A 14678-nucleotide genomic window follows, 5' to 3' on the forward strand; every position below is an offset into this window, starting at 1 on the left:
TCTTGTCGGAAAGAGAAAACATGATATGGGAAGCAGCATCTCAGAAGGACCACTCTGCTAAGGTGCTAGCTCATTCAATGGCAAGGAAAGTAATTCAAATTTGGGAAAATGCATCAATCAGCGGTGCAGCTATTTTGAGCGAGCAACGGGTTATAGTGTTGATTTTTTATTATCAAAAAAAAGGTCCGTCAGCTGCAAAAGTTCAAGGACAACTTTTTTTTTTTTTTTTTCCTTCCAAAGTTGCAGAATTCCAGGAGTTCGCCAGCAAACCTTTGTTTGATATCGCTTCTTGCAAATGCATCGATCCGGTTGCTTGCACTTCTACGAGAGAGAAGAAAGTGACTGAATTGAAGGTTTAAATTTAATTGACCAGAAAACCACCCGACAGATGGATATGGCAGGACTTTATAGAAAGAAGACACAGAAATGTGTCAAACATTTATTGCGAAAGAATCGAGGTCAGAAAAATCAACCAAAGCCCAATGAAATTAGTAGTTCCAGAAGACAAAACGATAGTGTCCCTTTACAAAATGAATCGCGAGAAGAGTCAGTTTCCACTGTCGAGTTTCATCCTGCGCTTAAAAGAAAGAAGACTAGCCCTTCTAAACAAATGATAGTTAGATTGCTGACATTCTCCAATGCAGTGTATAGATGTAATATATCAGACCGCAATTATCACTTCGTCGCTTTTGGCAGATATCGGACTGGTTGCCCCAGTTCATAAGCAGAAGGTGATCGACAAAAGCAAGATTCGGAGAGAGAAGAAATCCTTAGGAAACCCCATCGTTGAAGAGGCGAGTGCATCGCTTAAATCGACCAAAGTAAAAGTGTTATACTTCGACGGAAGAAAGTATCAGACTCTCATCCTTGAGACTAAAGACGGCATCAACCACCGAACAATGAAAAAAGAAGATCACTACGTACTGCTACAGGAGCCAGGATAGAACTATCTTGCCTACGTCTCTCCTTCATCTGGAAGAGGAGAGAGCATACGGGCTGCCATCACAAAGTTCTTTGTTCATCAAAATATCCCGCTGTCCGATCTGGTTTTTTGGGTTGCGACGGTACTGCTACCAACACTGGTCGGAAGAATGGCGTGATGGCATATTGAAGTCTTCCTGAACGAAACCCTTCAGAGAATCGTCTGTATCATACACACGAATGAGCTCCCATTTCGACATTTGATTGAATTTATAGACGGCAAATCTACTGAACCAAATACATTTAGAGAACCAATAGGATCAACACTTCGAACCTGCGACGAGTTGCCTCTCCAGAATTTTCAGCCCGTTCCAGTAGACTGGGACTTCAACTTCACTAAGGATGCATTAAGCACGGACCAAAAATATTTGCTGAATATCTGCCAAGCGGTTTCTTCAGGAGAATGCCACGTTGGGTTAGCTCACATGAAGCCTGGTAAAATTCATCAAGCCAGGTGGCTAAATAGGGTCTTACGTTTGTACGTAGGAACAAAAGAACGCACTAATGAACTTAAAACCATCGTCCAGTACATCATGATGGTCTACGCGCCACTATGGTTTGCTGTGATCCGTAATCCATCGTGTGCAGAAGGAGCTCGTCATTTGTGGCACCTTATCACGACTTCTCGCCACATGGAAGCGAAATACAGGAAAATTCATTCAGTGATCCGTAGAAATGCGTGGTACGGCCATCCTGAGAACCTACTTCTATCAATGTTGACTGATCAAGATGCTAAAGTACGAGAACTTGGCTGGAGGAGAGTCCTAAAAGCAAGACAAACGACCCAATCTGGTGATCGCGTACCGGTACGAGAATTCGTCATCCCTGAAATCAACTTAGAAGCGACAAACTATGTTGATATGATTAATTGGTCAACATGCACGCTGATGGAGCCACCACTGACAAAACACTTGAAACTGAAGAAGCTAAGAGAGAATGTAAAGACGGCTCCAATGGCTGATGAATCTATTACATCCTTACCCTGTCATACTCACGCTGTAGAAAGAATGGTGAAGTTGGTGACAGAAGCGCTATCAGCGGTATGTGCGCAAGAAGTATGACATAGATTTGTCCTAGCAACACTACAATCAAGAGAAAACATACCAGAATTTAATACAAAAACAATTTGAGGTAAAAGAGTAACGATATGAACTTGCACTACCATATGCAACATTAGTATATACAGGTGGGCGGACCTCAAACTGCAGCCACCTCCTCATGGTGAGTTCTGGGTTATTTCCAACATTAATGTTTGGAAATAAGCAAACAGCTGCAGATGTAAAACAAAATATTTCTTATCTAATTAACGATCCAGATGAATCACAAACAATGCAACTTAATTTTCAGAAAAGTCCATATTATACCACATTTGACCATATTTTAAGTCACTGGTGGCACCTGAATGACTTGACTCATCAAGCTGAAATTTTTTGCACGTAAAATATAGACTTTTTACAGAAACAAAACCACATAGGATAACCATATTTTATAAAAGTACATATTTTACATTTTTTAAAATAACATTTATTTTTTAACAAAATTTAAAAAATTTTGGCCGTTGGTGGCACCTAAAGATATTAACCAATCGACTTGCAATTTTTTACACGTTATATGGAGCCCATTTTGCAAAAAACTATCACTAAGGGTAAGCTGATTTCGAAAAAAGAGGAAATTCGATGCACCCTAATGTATATGCCCTAAGGAGAAACTGCTAGCAGACGATTCCCCACGACTGCCTATTCGCATAGTCTACAGGCCACGCATTCATAAGCCATGGAGCTTGGTGAACACTGCTCTTGTTGAATATGGTGGTACGAGTCCGACTCAACGTGTTCAATAGTTTGGTGTTCCCCATGCTACACTGACTTGATGGAAATACCTTTTTTTTTTTTTTAAAAAAAAAAAAAAAAAAAACACTGCTTTGTAATTTCGTCCGGTGTATTTGCAGTGATTACGTTCTAACGAGCATGGAGAGTAACCATCAAGCAATGTTGTTTAGAAAAGAGACTGAAATCCATACAAGCAAGAAAATAAAAACTAACAAAAGAACGAAAGAAAGAAATGAAATGAAAGAAAAAAGAATGAAAATTGATAAGCTACAAAAAAAAAAAAAAAAAAAAAAGTGAAAGAAATGCATAGAAAATGCACAAAATAATGGAACAAATAAACGCACAATTGTACGGAAAATGTTAAATCTATTATCACTACAATTTTCGAGTAAATTTTCTACCAAGAATTGAACATCTCACCAGTCCATGAATTTGAAAGATGAAACTCGGCATATAGACTGTTCATTAAAAACAGGGAAATAAGTGTTTCACCATTTTCGAAAATTCGCTCTTAAAGGGGGGGGGGGAGTCGTTTATCTTCTAAACTTTTTTTTTTTTTTTTCAGTTAACTGAGCTCGGCCTTCGGATTGCTGTCTTCCACCTGTTTCTGTCATGTGTCGTATCCACTGTGACACTGCACAATATCGTTTTTCACCCAATCTCCCCACTTCTTCTTTGTAAGACTCGCACTCGCTCTCCATTCAGTTCTATAGCATCCACTCGGTGAGCTACGCATTCCAAAGGTTTCCCCCTCTTACATGGCCAATTATCTCAATTTACTTTCTTCAAGTCTCTCTACTACTAGTCTCCTCTTTACTTTTCCTCGGATCATTCCATTCTTAATTTTGTCCTCCCGCATGATTCCACACACCCATCGCAGCATTTTTATCTCCGCAACATGTAACTTCTCTTACTCTCTCTCTTCTTCGTCGTCCAACATTACGCTCTAATATGGCATGTCATACTACTGTTCTGTAAACTGTTCCATAAGGCGTATTGGTACCCCACGGTCTTACAATATTCCTGCCGCTTCCTTCGATTTTGTGTAATCGATGCTAATTCTGTATTTATCTTCGTCTATTCCTGCATTTTCCTGTTGTAAAGATCCCAAGTACCTGAATTTCTTCCTTCTTCGTCCAGTTATATTCTTGTATTTTCAATTACACTAGCTGAACCTGCGCTCTCTACACAGCGCATCATTCGCATATGAGCATAAATCTCCTTATCATTCCTTACAACATCTGTACATATCCCTTTACAGACACAAGTGAAAGACGTATTGATTAAAAAAAAAAAGCGAAGGGGTATCATAAAGGGGAGACTTTTTTCGATTATTTTTCTCAATATCTCGCACCGTTTGCAAGATTTGAGCCTGCTTCCGGTTGGAGTTTCTAATTCATGTATGACCAGTGTTTTCTTTCTTCTTGCATGCAGTATGTAATAAGCAAATACATTACATACACAATTAACTATATAATGTCAGTTATATATGGTGTTCATTGGGCAAAACACTCCCCCCCGAAAAAAAGTTTCATCTTAGACTGGAGAAATGGTTATCCTTCCTTTTCCATTATTATTTGGCCATGAAACTAACGCCTGAGACACATACAACCCCTATATACAACAGTGTGGTATTGGAATGTATAATGCTTAGGATGTGATGTTTTAGTTTTTTTTTTTTTTTAATTTCAACACTTCCAATGTACCCGTAAAAATGTAATAAAGAAATAGTGGCCATGTTTTTTTAAATATTCAATTAGAACTGGACAATCTACATGAAATTTGCAATCGATCAGTGAAAAAATCATCTTTCTAGAGCCTGTAGTTTCCGAGATCTCATTGTCGAAAGGATTGGCGACAAACATATACACGTAGTTTAAAAGAGCTCCAAAGAGGGCAGCACAATTCATTTGCATTTATTTCGGAGAAGGCTTATTAAAGGCAAAGGCCTTCGAACAATAATTTAAAAGGATAAAACTTTTCTGAAAAATATTTCTTTAGGTAATTTATTTAAAGTACACTCTTTTAAAAATATTTGTCTTTGTTATAAACGTGAAATCACAAATAACCGTAAATCAAAGGTTTGAAAGCTAAGGTTATAGGTTAGAGCTCAGTCGCTCTTAATTGGTACTGTAGCATTTTAATAGATAGATTTTTGTTGAATGAGCAATGTAAATACTTTATTATGGTTTACTAATTCTAAGCCCTTTGCTCTCCAATGCTACTCTTCATATATCCTCTTATTATTGTCTTACAGTGCTGCTTTGTCTCACTTACCAGCACAGCACGATATCATCCGCAAATAGCATGTTCCAAGGCGCTAAAACTTCGATATCCTTTGTAAGCTCGTCCATCACAATTGCAAAAAAGACTAGATCCCTGATGAAGTCCCACTTTAACTATGAACTCTTCTGTTATTCCACATGCGCTTCTCATTACTGTCTTACATCCATCTTTCATATCTTGAATTATACAGATGTGTGTGTTCGGAACACACTTTTTATTCAGTGACCCCAAACAAAATCCCGTGGCACCCTATCATACGCTTTCTCTACGTCGATGAAAACAATGTGGAATCTCTTCCCTCAATCTTGCTTCTACAGGATGTCTACTAAAATTCCAAAATGAAATTTCGTGACTTTTTCGTGACCTTTTCTTTACCAAACCATATAATTTTGTAACATTCTCAAGAGCGAATTTGGGAGCAAATTAGGCCGAATTTTCATGCACGCGATAGAAGCGTGATTTCTTTGCAATTTGGTAGTGTCAAATACCCACTACAGACATTTTTGGTGGTGAATTTTGACGTTTTACGCAAGAAAATCTTTCAGTCTGTACTTATATTTAGACAGATTTTAAAAAATCATCACCCAAAAGCTAAATTTCGTGAGTTTTTCTTGACTTTCATGACCGTTTTCTGATTTCATAACTTTCGTGACAGATAGACACCCTGTTCTATCACTCTCTCCCAGGGCTTCATTGCATGGCTCGTAAGTTTTATTCCCCTCTAGTTGCCACATTCTTACACATATTCTTTGTTTTCAAAAACTGGCAAAACGTCACTGATTTTGCATTTTTTTTGCATATTTGTTTTCAATATCCTCCTTAAAAGTCGAGTAAAGCACGGTACTTATTCTTTACCTAAGTTTTTCCATGCTTCGAGAGGGATATTATATCCGGTTCTAGGACTTTTTAACTTTTTCAAGCCATTTTCCACCTCAATCATAGTCATAGGCTGAACAAGTCCCTGGATTTTCGCACGTTTCGCCTGAGTATTCTTCATTAAGAAGGTTTTGGAAATATACCTTCCAGCGCTTCTTTATCTTCTTCACACTTGTTAATATTCAAATTTCTCTTTCTTTATTCTGACAGTGAAGAATGTAAAGATTTGCTTAAGTTGTATGTCTGGAATTTGGCATATAGCCTTTAATTACAAGCGAGGAAATATGTTTCAGCTTAAAAAAAAAAAAAGACATTCCCACACCCACATCCAAATTTCCCTTTCTTTTCTTTATGTTGAAAATGTTGAATGTAAGGATTCATTTAAGATAAAAGTGTGAAAGTTGGTAAATAAACTGTTAACTAAAAGCAAAGGAATACAAGTTTCAGAGGTTTTGGAAACCCTCTCCTAAGAAATAAAAGGGAAAAATGTCTACAATATAAAATTTTACTTCCTTTATTCACAAAATGTCCACTATTGGGATCTGCTTAAGTTGGAGGTGCGCTCTTCGGTACACAATGTGTTCATTAAAAATACGTGATCCAGGACAATTGGAAGGGAAACTGGAGGACAATTTCTACAATATTCAAATTTCGGGTCTTGTATTTATTACCCGTTATTCTTTCCGTACGCAGAACGGCCACTTTTGTTAATATTGATATAATTTACCGACCGTTTACTTTCTTATACAATGATTCCCATTGCGCAAAATACTAAAGAATTAGTTTATTGAGTGAATATCTTTCCATATTGCTATTTGGTTAAGAGTAAACATTAGGTTGTGCTGTAATGGAGTTTAGCATCCTGTTCAACAGTGACCTTATATGAGATCTGGACCTACAGTTTAACATAGAATCCAAACCACACGGGCTCCTGCCGGCATCGAACATGAATCTCTCGCGGCCGGAGTAAACATCAAAGACAGGAGAAAGAGCTGTGATTTTAATATAGTGTTCTAATGTACTACATTACATAGCTGTGATATGTTTATAAATTTCTTACATTCAAAAATGAATGCTGTTTGTTAGCAAAATCCCGATTTTATATACATATATATATATATATATATATATATATATATATATATATATATACAGGGGTGTCCACAGAGGGGGGCTATGGCGCAAACTGCGTAATTGAAATATTGGGGGGGGGTAAAAATCTATATAAATATGTTTGAGGGGTGTAAAAATTAATCGAAAAGAAGATTTTTTCATGGAAGAACACCTACGGATAGACAATTGGGGGGTGCGACATGGACATAAGGGGGGCACCACTGTATATATATATATACATATAAACTATGTAGAGAATTCGAACGTTAAAATGAACATTGATACACGAACCTGTTGTTATTCACTAGACCAAAGCAAATAGTTATTAGCCTCTTTTGTTTGTTTCTGTTACTAGTACTTTGTTGACTGTGTACTTTCGACAGGCTTGTCATGTTTTATGATTGTTTTCTACATGCCAGGGTTGGCAAAAACCATGGTTTTTATTGAAAAAAAAACAACAAAAGAAACGGTTTTCTGGTTTAAACCTGTTTTTTTTTTTGGGGGGGGGTTAAAACAGGTTTTTTTGGTTTAAATAATTTGCTTATGTATTTATATCACATATGGACAGAAATAAGTTTGTTTCGCCTTGGTGTTATTATGCAACAACCGGGTTATGGTTATGCTGAAAGGGGTCACATAAACTTAAAGCGGAATCCAAACCGTTTCTCGATTTATATCCGAAAGAAATTGTCCTCCATTTGAACTCGAAACCGGGACTAATTGGCCACAAATGCGATACGTCTGCCAACTCACTCACGAAGGTTTCCTGATAAGAATACATTGTACTTATCTTGTCAAGAGTCATTACGAAAAGAGAAAAAGATAAACAATTGCACAACTGAAACCATTATACAGAATTACATATGGACCTGTAACATATGGACCTTGTACATATATAAGTTGCTTTTGTAGTATAATCTCTTTGAATAATGAATGGGGAATTTAGGTCTGAACATTATACGGGAGTGAAACGCGATAACCCACAAATGTGTGTTCATCAAGATTTTACGAACACACACTTTCACGAACATTTTTCGTTTTTGGTTTAAACCATTTAAAAAAAAAAAAAAGGTTTAAACCAAGATTTAAACCACCTTGGTTTAAACCAACCAACCCTGCTACATGCTACTTGAATTACTTCGAGGCAATGTCCAGACAGCCTACTTCTTAGAGAATACGAACGGCTCTGTAACAGAATGGAGGGAAAATAATGTCTCTTATAAACAGATCCAAGGGATGTAAGGATGTAAGTTTAATTTTCTTAACTTCGACTTTGGAAGGCAGTATCGGTTTTTGTGACTAGAAAAGTATCACTGGAAAATGACAAACCCTGATATTTCAAGTTGATATGTCAACTGGTTTCGAAATTCAAGGCTACCAAAGTTCTCAAAATTTACCAAAATGCGGGTGAATTTGCGGCTGACCTAAACGACTTACCACGGTATCATCTTAAAGCTTATGAAAAAAGAAAAAGAAAAAAGCTTTCAGATGGTATACAACACTGTAGTATTTAAAATGATAATAATAATTTCGAAAATCTCAAAACTATGAATTTGATTGTCTCAAAAAGCTATATTTTGAAAATTCTGAAAATATGTGAGGTGAAAATACGTAATGCAAAGTATATGCTTCCAACACAATACTGCACAACGAAGTAATGAAGAAGGTAGTGGTATGTGAAAGTAGTGTGCTATGTTGAAATGCGTAGAATTTCTTGCTATATGTTGTTATACATTTTTAAAATGTACTAAAATATATAGTTTTATCCCTTGTACTATTTTCGTTTACGTGTACACCCACCGTCACCAACGTGCTTGATTCATACGGACGCATCCTGCGCGGGCTCATCAACTTCCTCCTGCTGTTACGCGCGTTAGATACACATCTTACTTTTAGTGGACACCTAACATAGGTTAGTTGATGTATTTTGCACTGTAGCATTTGTGGTATATGGTCGCACGTTGCACTTACATCATAACAGTTAAGCCTGTTGAAAATGAATTTGCACCAAGGAACGCAACTCATCCCATAAGAAATACCGTAACGTGTAAGGAAAGAAGTAGATATATCATGAACTCACGTATGGATCCCGATTCAGGACTTGTACCATATACTGTATGATACTACTATTTAATACATATGCTACCTCTACGGGAAGGTTCTAGAACACAGCCCCCCCCCCCCCCCCCCGCATATAGGTTAGTAGCAAGGTTGGTTCCTTTCTGTACCAAAGTTTAATATTTAGTTTATACAGTATTGCCGAGCGAGCGTGAGCGAGTGAAGGCGGGTTAGAGCCCCGCAGGGCAAGTTGTTTTCTGTCTTTATTAGAGCTAAATGGGAAGGGGGACCTGTGTTCTAGAACACAGGTCGGCCAATGTTTAGTTGAAGGGGTGTCTCTCTTCCTTCACCCAAAATAAATAAATAAATAAATAAAATTTTGCTCATTTCTGTTAGTACTAGCTTAGGTTAGGTAAAGTTAGGTTAACTACTTGCATCATTGTATTCATATTCCCTTATGTGCGCTTCTGGTAAGTGCATCTAATCTAGCATTTCGCATTTTTCATTTCTAGAACATGTACTTCTATTCCATTCTTAAGTGAGACACAATTCAATTATACTTCCCTTACTTCATTTCTCCTCTAAATCTTCTACTTTTGATGCAGTATAGTAAAACTGCACGCTATTTTTTTTTTTAACCTGCTTTTGGCCCCTTCATCTAAACATAGCCAATAAATTAAAATAAAACTCGCCCAGTTCTAAATCCCTTCGCTATTTAATCGTGACCATCTTTTATTACTTTTTAAATAAAATAAATTGATCCAACGTACCTAACCTGAAGTCCTCGTATGGACATGATAGGCTACACAAATAGTGTCAAGTATTCATAGCAATGTATGATACTGTATTAAACTAAATTTAAAATAAACCGCATGGCTTGCACGAATTCATACCAAAACCATTAATCATTCATTTCAAGTTTATCTCATCAATTTATTGAATAATCATCCTAATTGCATGAAGGTAAGACTTCCTAATTATACGATTAGACACCTTTTGCGTTAATTTCGCATCTGCGTTTTGGGTGTGTATTATCTCAGGGGTGCCCACAAGGGGGGGGGGCTATGACGCAAACTGCGTCATTGAAATATTTGGGGGGGGTTAAAAATCTATATAAATATGTTTGATGGGGGGGGTAAAATTAATCGAAAAGAAGATTTTTTTAATGGAAGAACACCTACGGATAGACAATTGGGGGGGGGTGCGTCATGGACATAAGGGGGGGTGGGCACCACTGATTATCTTAATATGCGGTACAGGTGTATTATCAAACTAATAACAGCAAATTAGTTTCAGGTGAGCTTAGGAATATCCTACTCCCTTATCAAAGTTTCACCAAACACGTTCAATAAATTATTTCTATTTGCATATTCGCACTTCCTTTGCAGTTCGTAACACAATTGGCAACTTGTTACACTCCCACTTGTATCCTCACGCTCTTGATCTGTACCTGAGGTCAACTACCTGCAACATATCATCCAAAACATGCCCTAAATCTTCTATTTTTTTATGTCCAGCACATTGAACTAATCACAGTATTTCTATTTTATTGTTTCTTTTTAACGTACTACTTACCATTTATTGAGACTGTTTAACCGTCAATCCGAGAATTAATTCAAAATTTGCTACTCTTACCTGAAATAAAGGCCGACATAATCTAGCTCAATATCCAACACTCACAATTGATTATTTTCGGATTTTCTTCATAAAATATCCACTCGAAATAAAAAAGAATAATCTCCCATTTAACTTTAAACAATTTCACAGTAAACACGTTAATTATCACAACAAATAACTCACTGTTTGAGAGCCGGCCGCTTACACTCGTCGGTTCGCGCTTAGTTTCTCGTTGCGTGTTGATGTTGAGCCGAGTTCAATATTTTCCTTTTTTTTTTTTTTTTCTTTTTCTTCCCAGACTTCAAACACGTAAGCACAAAGCAGACGACCGCTCGTTCTCGTACCCCTGCTGTTGCACATGCGTGAAGACGGTTCTCTCTTCCGTGTCGCGGTGGCTTTTTGTATTATATTCTTTATCTTTATACAGTCAGCTGTGAGTTAAGTACCTTCAAGCTGTTGCGTGAATGCGGGTACTTGGTGGACAGTGTTTACTTTTCTTTGTTTTTGTTATTCTTTTTTTCTTTTTCCTTTTTGTCGTACATCAATTCGCACATTCATTTTTGCTAATGTTCAAGTCATGCTTGAATAGTGTCATCTCTATATCAGTCCGTTATCTGTAAAATGCATTACATCAATGCAAAGAAACATATTTCCGTGGCAAAAGTGACTGGAGATCCATTGTAATTTCTTCATGCATTACATTAAAACAGAATTGATAGATTATCGAAATTGGTTATTCCGCCCGAGGCTTCGGCATGCATAATCGAATCAAAATAGGCGTGAGCCCAAAGAACCCATGTCCTGTATCCATGAACAAGATGGAAGTAGTTTTAGTAACTAAACCAGTTTTCTTTCTCTTCTCTCATTTATGCAGGTCGACATTCCTGATAATTCTCCATAGAGTTCTGATACGGAATTCCTCCCCTGTTAGAACTTCCTCCCTGAAGCGATTCTTAACCGTATCCATTCATTCCTTTCTTGGTATTCCTCTACCTCTCTTTCCATTGTCATCACATTAACTCCTTAGTGGCTAAGCGATTAGCGTACGCGCCTTTGGTGTGGGAGACCCGGGTTCGATTCCCGGCGGGAACTCATGTGGTCCGGATTCCACGTTAACCAGTAGGTCCACGTCTCATATAGCCTCGCTGCTGAACGGGACGTTAAACCCAAAATCAACTCAACTCAACTCCATTGCCGTCACGCATGGAAAATGAAGTGAAATATTTAGTGAGAGGAAACGGGAAAACCCTGAGAAAACCCACGCACACGGTGTTTGTTTACCATGAAGATCACTTGACGCGAGCTGGGACCAAACGAGGGACCCCACACACCTCTTTACTTGTTTGTTCTTCTCATTAGATCAGTGGTGCCCAACCGGTATGCCACGACACATTGGTGTGTCGCAGTAGTAGTGGTCCCCGTTCGCCCGAATGACTCATCCTCACTCTCTTTTATGACCGGGGTCAAAGGTCAATGACCTTGGCCCGGGGTCAATGACCTAGGGATACTTAGGACCACCCTCTTTAATTTTGGCAGAGGTACCTTGGCCCACCCCCTAAATTTTGGCAGGGGTACCTAGGACCACCACCCTTAAATTTTGGATATTGCCAAATCTAAAAATTTGGTATGGTAGCCTAGGACAATAGTATGTACCTCTATCAGTATTGGGGGTCTATGTCGTTCCCTTTTATGGGTAAAACATGGCCAAAAAGTCAAATTTCGGGGGGGTTTGACCTAATTTATCCCCTTTGATGAGGTATTATTACCCTATATGGTTATATGGGCGTATACAGGGGTCCATTACCTTTCATAAGACATAGGTACATTTGTGCACCCCTTGAAAAATTTGGGAGGGGTACCTTGGCCCACCCCTTAAATTTTGGAAATTGCCCAATTTAAACATTTGGTATTATAGTACAGGACCCTAATATGTATTATGATAAATTTGGGTGGTCCAACCCGTTCCGTTTTAGGGGTACAAAATTGTCAAAATATAAACGAAAGCAATACGTTATACCACGTGTTTGGTCTTTTGGCCCAATTTATCTTCTTGGATGAGGTCCTATTACCTTATATGGTTATATAATTATGTATAGGGGTCCATTATCTTTCATAAGACATAGGTACATTTATGCACCCCTTGGGAGGGGTACCTTGGCGCACCCCTTAAATTTTGGAAATTGCCCAATTTAAACATTTTGTATTATAGTACTGGACCCTAACATGTGTTATGATAAATTTGGGTGGTCCACCTCGTTTCCTTTTAGGGGTACAAAATTGCCAAAATATAAACGTAAGCAATACGTTGTACCACGTGTTTGTTATTTTGGCCCAATTTATTTCCTTGGATGAGGTCCTATTACCTTATATGGTTATATGGTTATGTATAGGGGTCTATTCCTTATCATAGGACATAGGTACATTTGTGCACCCCATTTAAAAATTTGGGAGGGGTACCTTGGCCAATCCCTTAAATTTTGGAAATTTTTCAATTAAAGCATTCGCTATCATAGTACATGACTTCAACATGTATCATGATAAATTTGGATGGTCCTCCTTGTTCCCTTTCATGAGTAAAAAACATTGCCAAAATATAAACATAAGCAATATGTTGTATCACGTGTTTGGTTTTTGGCCCAATTTATCCCGTTTGATGCGGTCTTATTACCGTATATGGCTATATGGTCATGTATATCGTTCATTTCATATCATAAGACATGAGTACATTGATGCACCCTTTAAAATTTGGGAGGAGGTATCTTGGCTCATCCACTCAGTTTTAGAAATTGTTTAATATAAGCATTTGGTATCTTCGTACAGGTCTTCAATATGTAACACTATAAATTTGGATGGTCCACCTCGTTCCCTTTCATGGGTAAAGAACTACCAAAAATCAAATTTCGGAGGTTATTGACCCCTTTGAAAAGTATTTAGCACGTTATATGGTTTATTACCTCTATATGTTTATGTTCTCTTTTAAATTTGGGAATTATAAAATAACATAATTTGATAAACGTTTTCTGGGACCCTTTGTAGAAGTTGGTGTTCCTCTTATGGCCAAATATTCAAAATTTAAAGGTTATTGACCGGCTTTATTATTGAATAACTACAGGATTTATTACTTTTTCATAAGACACAGGTGTATTTGTGTACCAATCTTAAATTTTGGGTGGGGTACATTTCTTATTGTCATATCAATAATTGGTAATTGTTCTTAAAATTGGATAGTATCTCATTCATTGGGTAAATCATTGTGAAATATTAGTATGATCACGTGATCAGTTATTGATCTATGATGGGATTAGGAGTCCAGGACATTGGTACATTTAAACATTGTAGGATAATTTGAGAATTGTCAAATGAAATTGAGTCATTGGTTTTGATTATTACAGCCAAATATAAACGTAAGCAATACGATTTACCACGTGATTGACCTTGATGAGGTAGTGTACAGGGATACATAGCTAACCTTATTGAATCTTATGACTCATAGTCTTAAGGAAATACATGCTACAACACTGGCAAAGTTATTGTTGATGCAATTTGATTGGTTGATCACTATCTTTCGTGCAATCTGATTGGCTGATCACTATCTTTCGTGCAATCTGATTGGTTGCTGTTTTTTAAATCTTTGCTGCATTCAGTTTTAAGTTTTGTTTAACATTTAAAAACCTTGGTTTCGTTCAACATTTTGCACTCTGATAAATATGATCAAAACCGTTTATTTGTTAATCGAATAGTTAAAAACCGGATAAAGTTTGATGGTTAATCGTGAAACGTAAAATTTTTTTAGTTTGAAAGTTTTTTGTTTGAAAGTTTTTGTTTGAAAACTCTTGTTTCAAATTTGTGTTTGATTTTTTTTGTTTCAGAATTTTGTTTGAAATTTATGCTTCAAAATTTTTTGTTTGAAAATTTTTT

General features: G+C 37.2%; 1 protein-coding gene across 4 annotated transcripts in view; it reads right to left on the bottom strand.

The window, feature by feature from the left end:
- The window catches only part of LOC145676400 (death-associated protein kinase 1-like), a 397918-nt gene that overhangs the window by 300039 nt on the left and 83201 nt on the right, over window positions 1-14678 (bottom strand). The window contains exon 1 of one of the 4 annotated variants that reach the window (XM_081747257.1): window positions 10779-11207. The exons of 1 other annotated variant lie outside the window; for it this stretch is intronic. The gene's annotated coding sequence lies outside the window, so the exon portion shown is untranslated. Of the gene's footprint in view, window positions 1-10778; window positions 11208-14678 lie in introns of those variants that run through there. 2 more of the 4 variants (XM_081747255.1, XM_081747254.1) reach the window with 2 other exon arrangements.

This window comes from Thermobia domestica, unplaced genomic scaffold (genome assembly GCF_964235325.1).
Source record: "Thermobia domestica unplaced genomic scaffold, izTheDome1.hap1.1 HAP1_SCAFFOLD_149, whole genome shotgun sequence".
Classification (NCBI taxonomy): domain Eukaryota; kingdom Metazoa; phylum Arthropoda; class Insecta; order Zygentoma; family Lepismatidae; genus Thermobia; species Thermobia domestica.